Raw genomic sequence first — 11,251 nt, 5'->3', positions numbered from 1 at the left:
CCACTGCACCTCTGTTTGTTTAGTACTGGATTGCTGAGGTTCCCTTTATTCTGAGACATTTGTTTCCTATGTACATGGGAACATAAGTGAAGAGAATACATTCCCTCTCTCTCCCTGATATATAAAGAGTTTATTGTTATCCTGGATGATTGCACTTCTTGCAGTGCTTAATCATCATCTCTCTTCTGAGATACCCCACAGTCTACAAGATCGTCGACACTCATTTCCTGCTATTCCTTTCCCGAATAAAGAACTGACTAATAAATGTATCTTATCTGTGTATCACTCGGCTGTAGATCCTCAAATCATCTCTGAGTTGGTACTGACACTGTCCTTCCTTCTCAAGGTTGGCTACTTTTGTTCCCCGTGGTCCTTTTGTGTGTTATAAAGTAGCCACAGCTCCAAGCTCGCTCCTGTAATAGACTACAACTTCAATACAAATTAGTAAACTAAACATGAGATTGTAGTCCATAATGGGAGCGAGCTTGGATCAGTGGCTACTTTACAACACACACAGGGACCACGGGGAACAAAAGTAGCCAACCTTGAGAAGGAAGGACAGTGTCAGTACCAACTCAGAGATGATTTGAGGATCTACAGCCGAGTGATACACAAATAAGATACATTTTTGTTAATAGTTAGGGTACTTGAATGTATTTTTAAGATTAAACTCCTGAGTTTAGTGTCAATTTAATTGAAAGCAAAACTGAAAACCTTTCAGGCCTATCATTTCGGCAGTCAGAAACATAATGGCTTAAATACCCATATAAATAAGTAAAAGCTAAATTTGTATTTTTTAATAATATATCTCTATACCGCTGGTTTGTTCCTGGAATGCTCTGTTCTATCACTAGGTGGCACTGCTGTACTGAAAATCAAAAGTACATTACAATAACAAGAGGTCAGTAACATTTTAATACTTTTGAAAATGAGACCAGCGCTACAACAGGGGTCCTGAACTGGTAGAACGCAGGCGACTAGGTGCCTAATCTTGGGGTTCTTTTTTAACTCAGTATCCCCAATATGGGGATTCTCTGGTATCAAAATATTGGCCTGGCCCTCCACCTGCTAGTGCACTGCTGGAACCTGGGTTCATATTTGTATACCAGAGTACCCTGGAGTGGAATAGAAAGTCACATTCGACATGTGCTGCCAGGAGCTATATAAGGCTTTATGTCACTTCACATTTGCTTTTTTTTTTTTTTTAAAGAAGTGTTGCAAATGAGCTAAAGTCACTCAACATGAAAACAAAAATGTGTAGTTTTTTTCCTACAGCAAACCTGAAATAAAAAGCTGCAAACAGGCATAAACCTTCTTTTTCTTCTTCTACTATCTCACCATACCCCATGAAATGGAGACGAACGAAGGCAGACATGTAGGCAGCAAAGTTAGCAAACGAGGGACCATAAGTGTGTTATTTTCAGGATTACCAGGTGAAAATAAAGGTAAAAAAGCGTTAAAACATAAAACTAAGACCATAGTTGTAGGGGAAAAAAAAGTTTAATCCTGCTTTATACATTCACATATGTTTCAAGAGAGAGGTCACTTGGAACCTAAGTCAATACTTGCATACTGAACATTTGAACACTTATAGGATTGGGGGTTCCTGGATAACTTGCGATGTCCTAAGAGAGCACAGTGGACTAACAGAAATTGAATACGTATTTTTAGAGTCTGGGAATGAAAAAAAGGCTGAAAGATTGTTATTTTGTAAAAGCTCAGCCACTTGACATTAGCAGAATCTACCACTGTGGTGTAGTATTGGAGGTAGTAGACTACGAAATAAGAGAGGAGAGATGGTTTTAGGTTTTCTGAACTCTAAAGAGCCTTCTGACTCTTTTAAACATTCCCTGAAACCCATGGCCTTAAATATTTTTTGTTGAATTTAGATACCAAGATCCAGAAGTGAACAGACAAGGGGAACAAAATAAGTAATTGTGTTCCAAGTTTCACATTTCAAAGGCTAAGTTTACCTTTCTGGCCATGCTTAATGTTAGACCCATATCTAGGGAGTAACATGAAACATGGTTACATCTAATAGTCCCCCCATTTACCTGAATGGGTTCTTCTCCCTGCAGCCTTGTTTACATCTTTTAATTCAGTGTTGCTGCGTGTGGCTTCTCCCACACAGCGGCGTCATTCATTTACAGCTCCTTTGACAGGATCTGTGAAGGGAGAAACTACAAGTCATAGGGACTTTTAGTTCTCAATGGAATTCAAGTGCGCACTTGTAGTCAATCCTTCCCTCCTCCAGTGCACGGAACTGAATGTCCATACCGCAGTACGGACATGGACAGCAGGAAGAGTCTCCAGGAGCCAGAGCATTGCAGCTGCAATCCACTAATCATGGTTGCAATGCTTTACTGGCGCCATTGCAAAAAAAAAGATGAAAGAAGTGTGCATTTATTTTTAAGCTTTCCCTTTAAAGCTTACAGCTGTTCCCCTGTTCCCCTTGCTTTCCCTTTAAAGCTTGCAGCTACTCCCCTTGCATTTGCTGACATAAGCACTGGCCCTGAAGGCCTGATTCATACTTACGAATGGGGCAGATCACATGAATCTTAGGAATTCTTCTGTGAGACTCATGCTATCTGCTGCGGGCAAGAGGTGCTATATAATACGATGACAGCTGCCGCCAACCATATATGTTCGCAGGCCATTCGCATGTAATCCCACATGCTGAGATTATCTCTGGACTATCGCACTTGTCAAGAACAGTGTCCAGGTTCCGTCATCCACGGATAATGCGTTACTGTAAACTCTGCTTGTGGGTTTTACACAGGTAGAGTGCCCTATGAACTGTGAACTATGAATGAAATGAGTGTTAATTATTCCTATTCTTGAGAAAATGTTTTTTTTTTTTTATTTGCTTCCAGTTCAGGAACAAAAAGTGACAAGGACATGGCATTCCTGGCATGAATAACAGCTATTTTTGGTCCTTGCTGAAAATGTTTTTGTCTAAAACAAGAAAACTAATGTAGCCACCACCATATCTAAGGGCTATTAAGCTGCTTTTTTTGGGGGGGGGGGTTCTTGGGTTTAGTTATCTTTTAAAGGATATTCACTGGAATTCATAAAGTGTGTCTGCGGCACTGTTTAAAATACTGTCATGCATTGACACGACAAATGTCAGTGCTTGCACCAGTTTCATGTACTTGTTGCAAACAGGTTCATGAATTTGGCACAAGCACCACCATTTGTAGTGTGGAGGCTAGAGTGTGCATACCGGACACTCCGTCCTTGGTGCAGCTCAGTAACACTAAGCCAGATAAAATACATTTAAAGGAAAAAAAGAGTCGTTTCATGCAAACCCTCGCGGACTTTAATGGTACTTCAAAGACATCAATTAGTTAAAATTACAATATTTTATGAAATCCATAACATTACACTAAATATCAATTTGTTTCTAAAAACAATAACATACAAAATGGTTCAAGAGAGGCTCCCGTCTGCCTATTGTCAGTCTATTTATTATACTCACCCACTGTTATATGCATTTAATTTTTACTATAAAAAAGGACAAACTGGCCTACTGGCGAGAGCAGCAGACACCTCAAGGCGTTTTACAATGTTGTAGGGCTGCAACCAATGAATTAATTAATCGATAATAATCGATAATGAGAATAGTTGTCAACTAATCTCTTTATCGATTAGTGGGTCTGGGTCTCCTAGTTCTGCCCAGCGGTGAGGAGAACTCCAGCAAACCTCCCCACCACCACCACCCTGCTGCATCAGCTTTTCAGCTTTCTCCCCTATGCTGGGAGCACAGTTCCACATAGACGTGTATTTCTGTTCATCATATTCATCACAATCAGCTTCACTTTTTCATCTCCCCAGTGAGCAAAAGGATTTAAATGTCTCTTGTTCAGATAGCCAAAAATAGATATTTGAATCCTTTTTTCCCTCTGTATCGATTGACATTGTGTTCCAGCTACCTCTCACCTCCTGCTTGTCATGCCAGAGGGATGCTATCTACCGCACACGTTATAGCGGAGATCATGAAATAACAAGTTTGAGCAGCGCCGCAGTACCTGTGCACTTTATAACAACTGCCTGTCTATAGACACCCATGGACTGATCCGTGAGTAAACCGTAGATTCATATACTAACAGCTTGAACTGCCATGCTTACATATACAAGAGAACTACATTGAAATTACGATGTTCAATCCTTTGGCGGGGATCAATTTAATGAAAGCTAAGTGATCAACACTTCTTGCATGGACAAAAGATAACATGATCTTTTCTTTTGTATACGTCTATGAAGCTTTACTAAATTCTATGTGGGTCAATAGAACACCTTTCAAGTAAGTTCACCAATGATAAGTAAAGAAAATTAACATCATAGGGTAAAAAGTGGGGTAAGGGTTGGGATGGAGTGGTTTTGGTAGTATTCCATGCAGTTCCCAAGAATCTGGCCCATACTATTGTCTCTAAGAGGTCCATCTGACTGCCAAAATTACATTTGAAGCACTATTTAACAAATTATGCCTAAATCATTCCAAAACACACAGGTCAACTCCTATCATAATTTTTCTAATTTTTCTAGCAGCCAAAATAGCTATTGCTAAGTGGTGGAAAGAAATCCACAATCTTTTTACTATCCAACTTTTTTTGGCCTGCAATTTCTTTTCTGCTTTTAAGAAAAGGGGAAGATGGGGGTCCACTTAAAAAGCAGACCTTGCATTTTAGACCTTCAGACCTCGCACCCAGTGCTTCCCCCTTCCACAACCAGGCAGTATTATATCCTATATTGTTTATATACTTTTTTCTGGATCTCTGCTCCCTTTGATGAAACCCTGACCACCCAACCCACTGACTGCAATTCTCTCTTCATTAGTGTATCAATGCAATATTGATTTTTTTGTTTGCCGATTACCATAGGTCACTATTATTCGGCTCCCGATCGGGCTACGCATTCTATCGCCATGGCAACCATCAGTATCCGGCGGCCGGCAGGCCCCCCATCTCTGCGCCGGGAGTATCGGATGAACGGATGATCCGACACTCTCGGCGCAGAGATGGGGGCCTGCTGGCCGTTGGGTACCGATCCGGCGCTGGGACTGTGCTGGCCGAGGCCCTGGCCCGCACCGGCGGTAGTTCCGCCACTGCTTATGTGGGCTGAAGGGGCAGCTGCTTTGGGCCCCACAACAATGATTGGGCCCTGGGCGACTGCCCCTTTTTCCCTGCGTTAAAGACGGCCCTGCCTAGAGTCATCTAAATTAATATTTTGCAGGGTTCAGGGTTATCTGTCCATGTACATGGAGCACCTTGGCTAAGTACCTGGGATATAGAAAATATGTTTCTGCCCTTAACAAGTACTATGCCCAAGCCTCCTAGTTCTCTCTTTCTGATTCAATACAGAAAATCTGTAGATGGGACAGAAGAAACCTTTGTTGGCGTTCAAAGTCGGTTTCTCACTCAAACCATATACTGTATTTTGAAGTCAATAGCCTTCTAATACACCCTCATTATCGTGGATGGTTGTTGCTCCTTCATCCTTTTGGGTCCCATGGAAAGTTACTCCCTTTGGTTTGGATTCTCAGACTTCTCACTGTAGCTCCTACTCTGGACCCTACAATTGGACATCTTGTTCAGTTACCCTTCTCTTCTTTTTCTGGTGCCACTGCACCTCTGTTTGTTTAGTACTGGATTGCTGAGGTTCCCTTTATTCTGAGACATTTGTTTCCTATGTACATGGGAACATAAGTGAAGAGAATACATTCCCTCTCTCTCCCTGATATATAAAGAGTTTATTGTTATCCTGGATGATTGCACTTCTTGCAGTGCTTAATCATCATCTCTCTTCTGAGATACCCCACAGTCTACAAGATCGTCGACACTCATTTCCTGCTATTCCTTTCCCGAATAAAGAACTGACTAATAAATGTATCTTATCTGTGTATCACTCGGCTGTAGATCCTCAAATCATCTCTGAGTTGGTACTGACACTGTCCTTCCTTCTCAAGGTTGGCTACTTTTGTTCCCCGTGGTCCTTTTGTGTGTTATAAAGTAGCCACAGCTCCAAGCTCGCTCCTGTAATAGACTACAACTTCAATACAAATTAGTAAACTAAACATGAGATTGTAGTCCATAATGGGAGCGAGCTTGGATCAGTGGCTACTTTACAACACACACAGGGACCACGGGGAACAAAAGTAGCCACCCTCCAGAAGGTAGGACAGTGTCAGCACCAATCCAGAGATGATTTGAGGACCTACAGCCGAGTGATACACAAATAAGATACATTTTTGTTAATAGTTAGGGTACTTGAATGTATTTTTAAGATTAAACTCCTGAGTTTAGTGTCAATTTAATTGAAAGCAAAACTGAAAACCTTTCAGGCCTATCATTTCGGCAGTCAGAAACATAATGGCTTAAATACCCATATAAATAAGTAAAAGCTAAATTTGTATTTTTTAATAATATATCTCTATACCGCTGGTTTGTTCCTGGAATGCTCTGTTCTATCACTAGGTGGCACTGCTGTACTGAAAATCAAAAGTACATTACAATAACAAGAGGTCAGTAACATTTTAATACTTTTGAAAATGAGACCAGCGCTACAACAGGGGTCCTGAACTGGTAGAACGCAGGCGACTAGGTGCCTAATCTTGGGGTTCTTTTTTAACTCAGTATCCCCAATATGGGGATTCTCTGGTATCAAAATATTGGCCTGGCCCTCCACCTGCTAGTGCACTGCTGGAACCTGGGTTCATATTTGTATACCAGAGTACCCTGGAGTGGAATAGAAAGTCACATTCGACATGTGCTGCCAGGAGCTATATAAGGCTTTATGTCACTTCACATTTGCTTTTTTTTTTTTTTTAAAGAAGTGTTGCAAATGAGCTAAAGTCACTCAACATGAAAACAAAAATGTGTAGTTTTTTTCCTACAGCAAACCTGAAATAAAAAGCTGCAAACAGGCATAAACCTTCTTTTTCTTCTTCTACTATCTCACCATACCCCATGAAATGGAGACGAACGAAGGCAGACATGTAGGCAGCAAAGTTAGCAAACGAGGGACCATAAGTGTGTTATTTTCAGGATTACCAGGTGAAAATAAAGGTAAAAAAGCGTTAAAACATAAAACTAAGACCATAGTTGTAGGGGAAAAAAAAGTTTAATCCTGCTTTATACATTCACATATGTTTCAAGAGAGAGGTCACTTGGAACCTAAGTCAATACTTGCATACTGAACATTTGAACACTTATAGGATTGGGGGTTCCTGGATAACTTGCGATGTCCTAAGAGAGCACAGTGGACTAACAGAAATTGAATACGTATTTTTAGAGTCTGGGAATGAAAAAAAGGCTGAAAGATTGTTATTTTGTAAAAGCTCAGCCACTTGACATTAGCAGAATCTACCACTGTGGTGTAGTATTGGAGGTAGTAGACTACGAAATAAGAGAGGAGAGATGGTTTTAGGTTTTCTGAACTCTAAAGAGCCTTCTGACTCTTTTAAACATTCCCTGAAACCCATGGCCTTAAATATTTTTTGTTGAATTTAGATACCAAGATCCAGAAGTGAACAGACAAGGGGAACAAAATAAGTAATTGTGTTCCAAGTTTCACATTTCAAAGGCTAAGTTTACCTTTCTGGCCATGCTTAATGTTAGACCCATATCTAGGGAGTAACATGAAACATGGTTACATCTAATAGTCCCCCCATTTACCTGAATGGGTTCTTCTCCCTGCAGCCTTGTTTACATCTTTTAATTCAGTGTTGCTGCGTGTGGCTTCTCCCACACAGCGGCGTCATTCATTTACAGCTCCTTTGACAGGATCTGTGAAGGGAGAAACTACAAGTCATAGGGACTTTTAGTTCTCAATGGAATTCAAGTGCGCACTTGTAGTCAATCCTTCCCTCCTCCAGTGCACGGAACTGAATGTCCATACCGCAGTACGGACATGGACAGCAGGAAGAGTCTCCAGGAGCCAGAGCATTGCAGCTGCAATCCACTAATCATGGTTGCAATGCTTTACTGGCGCCATTGCAAAAAAAAAGATGAAAGAAGTGTGCATTTATTTTTAAGCTTTCCCTTTAAAGCTTACAGCTGTTCCCCTGTTCCCCTTGCTTTCCCTTTAAAGCTTGCAGCTACTCCCCTTGCATTTGCTGACATAAGCACTGGCCCTGAAGGCCTGATTCATACTTACGAATGGGGCAGATCACATGAATCTTAGGAATTCTTCTGTGAGACTCATGCTATCTGCTGCGGGCAAGAGGTGCTATATAATACGATGACAGCTGCCGCCAACCATATATGTTCGCAGGCCATTCGCATGTAATCCCACATGCTGAGATTATCTCTGGACTATCGCACTTGTCAAGAACAGTGTCCAGGTTCCGTCATCCACGGATAATGCGTTACTGTAAACTCTGCTTGTGGGTTTTACACAGGTAGAGTGCCCTATGAACTGTGAACTATGAATGAAATGAGTGTTAATTATTCCTATTCTTGAGAAAATGTTTTTTTTTTTTTATTTGCTTCCAGTTCAGGAACAAAAAGTGACAAGGACATGGCATTCCTGGCATGAATAACAGCTATTTTTGGTCCTTGCTGAAAATGTTTTTGTCTAAAACAAGAAAACTAATGTAGCCACCACCATATCTAAGGGCTATTAAGCTGCTTTTTTTGGGGGGGGGGGTTCTTGGGTTTAGTTATCTTTTAAAGGATATTCACTGGAATTCATAAAGTGTGTCTGCGGCACTGTTTAAAATACTGTCATGCATTGACACGACAAATGTCAGTGCTTGCACCAGTTTCATGTACTTGTTGCAAACAGGTTCATGAATTTGGCACAAGCACCACCATTTGTAGTGTGGAGGCTAGAGTGTGCATACCGGACACTCCGTCCTTGGTGCAGCTCAGTAACACTAAGCCAGATAAAATACATTTAAAGGAAAAAAAGAGTCGTTTCATGCAAACCCTCGCGGACTTTAATGGTACTTCAAAGACATCAATTAGTTAAAATTACAATATTTTATGAAATCCATAACATTACACTAAATATCAATTTGTTTCTAAAAACAATAACATACAAAATGGTTCAAGAGAGGCTCCCGTCTGCCTATTGTCAGTCTATTTATTATACTCACCCACTGTTATATGCATTTAATTTTTACTATAAAAAAGGACAAACTGGCCTACTGGCGAGAGCAGCAGACACCTCAAGGCGTTTTACAATGTTGTAGGGCTGCAACCAATGAATTAATTAATCGATAATAATCGATAATGAGAATAGTTGTCAACTAATCTCTTTATCGATTAGTGGGTCTGGGTCTCCTAGTTCTGCCCAGCGGTGAGGAGAACTCCAGCAAACCTCCCCACCACCACCACCCTGCTGCATCAGCTTTTCAGCTTTCTCCCCTATGCTGGGAGCACAGTTCCACATAGACGTGTATTTCTGTTCATCATATTCATCACAATCAGCTTCACTTTTTCATCTCCCCAGTGAGCAAAAGGATTTAAATGTCTCTTGTTCAGATAGCCAAAAATAGATATTTGAATCCTTTTTTCCCTCTGTATCGATTGACATTGTGTTCCAGCTACCTCTCACCTCCTGCTTGTCATGCCAGAGGGATGCTATCTACCGCACACGTTATAGCGGAGATCATGAAATAACAAGTTTGAGCAGCGCCGCAGTACCTGTGCACTTTATAACAACTGCCTGTCTATAGACACCCATGGACTGATCCGTGAGTAAACCGTAGATTCATATACTAACAGCTTGAACTGCCATGCTTACATATACAAGAGAACTACATTGAAATTACGATGTTCAATCCTTTGGCGGGGATCAATTTAATGAAAGCTAAGTGATCAACACTTCTTGCATGGACAAAAGATAACATGATCTTTTCTTTTGTATACGTCTATGAAGCTTTACTAAATTCTATGTGGGTCAATAGAACACCTTTCAAGTAAGTTCACCAATGATAAGTAAAGAAAATTAACATCATAGGGTAAAAAGTGGGGTAAGGGTTGGGATGGAGTGGTTTTGGTAGTATTCCATGCAGTTCCCAAGAATCTGGCCCATACTATTGTCTCTAAGAGGTCCATCTGACTGCCAAAATTACATTTGAAGCACTATTTAACAAATTATGCCTAAATCATTCCAAAACACACAGGTCAACTCCTATCATAATTTTTCTAATTTTTCTAGCAGCCAAAATAGCTATTGCTAAGTGGTGGAAAGAAATCCACAATCTTTTTACTATCCAACTTTTTTTGGCCTGCAATTTCTTTTCTGCTTTTAAGAAAAGGGGAAGATGGGGGTCCACTTAAAAAGCAGACCTTGCATTTTAGACCTTCAGACCTCGCACCCAGTGCTTCCCCCTTCCACAACCAGGCAGTATTATATCCTATATTGTTTATATACTTTTTTCTGGATCTCTGCTCCCTTTGATGAAACCCTGACCACCCAACCCACTGACTGCAATTCTCTCTTCATTAGTGTATCAATGCAATATTGATTTTTTTGTTTGCCGATTACCATAGGTCACTATTATGGAATGTTGCTGCAATTTCATGCAGGGGTTGGATTGGCTCAGCCACCCACTCAAGCACATGCTACAATGTCATTTAGAATTTTTTGCAATCACAAACATTCTGAATGACTTTCAAGAGAAATTATTTCTGCAAAAAATCCAATTTGGTCCTATCTTAATGTTAGACTTTGATTTGGGTGGCTGTAAAGCCACCCAATATCTTCTGTGCAGTGGTAATTCTACTCCTTTGTCCAGATCCAGCCCTTGGCATGGTCCCTGGGCTCAACTGATGCTCTTGCCACCGGAGAACATCCTGTGTTTGACAGCTGTCAGTTCCTGGCCAGATGTGGATGGGAAAGGAGGGGTTCAGGGATTTTCTGTCCCTGATCTACTTGACCACAGTGCAGGGGAGGTTTTGGGGGTTTAATAGGCTCTTGATCAGGGATTGGGTTCAAATTTGGGCTGATGCAGGATTCAAAAAAAATCTGGCTCTTTGATGTCCAATAAACAGGCAAACTAAATAGGGTGTTGCCCACCCCTAGAAGTGAACCTCCAGCAGGAAGTCATAGGGGTTATACTCTATGAGCTAGCCTACGGTTTTTATGTTTGCAGCGCTGTAGGCAGCAGTTGTTCAAGAATCTTGTGTCCTTCAATGGACTTTGAGAAAAGATAATTATGGTGAGTACAACAATCCAATTTTGGCTTAATATATACTGTAAATGGATAGGGACATCTATATTTTATACATACAAGTGCCTTAGC

Source organism: Nanorana parkeri, unplaced genomic scaffold, assembly GCF_000935625.1.
Source record: "Nanorana parkeri isolate BGI_ZX_2015 unplaced genomic scaffold, ASM93562v1 scaffold1631, whole genome shotgun sequence".
Classification (NCBI taxonomy): Eukaryota; Metazoa; Chordata; class Amphibia; order Anura; family Dicroglossidae; genus Nanorana; species Nanorana parkeri.
The sequence above is the reverse complement of the archived record's forward strand: the minus strand, read 5'-3'. Positions refer to the sequence as shown.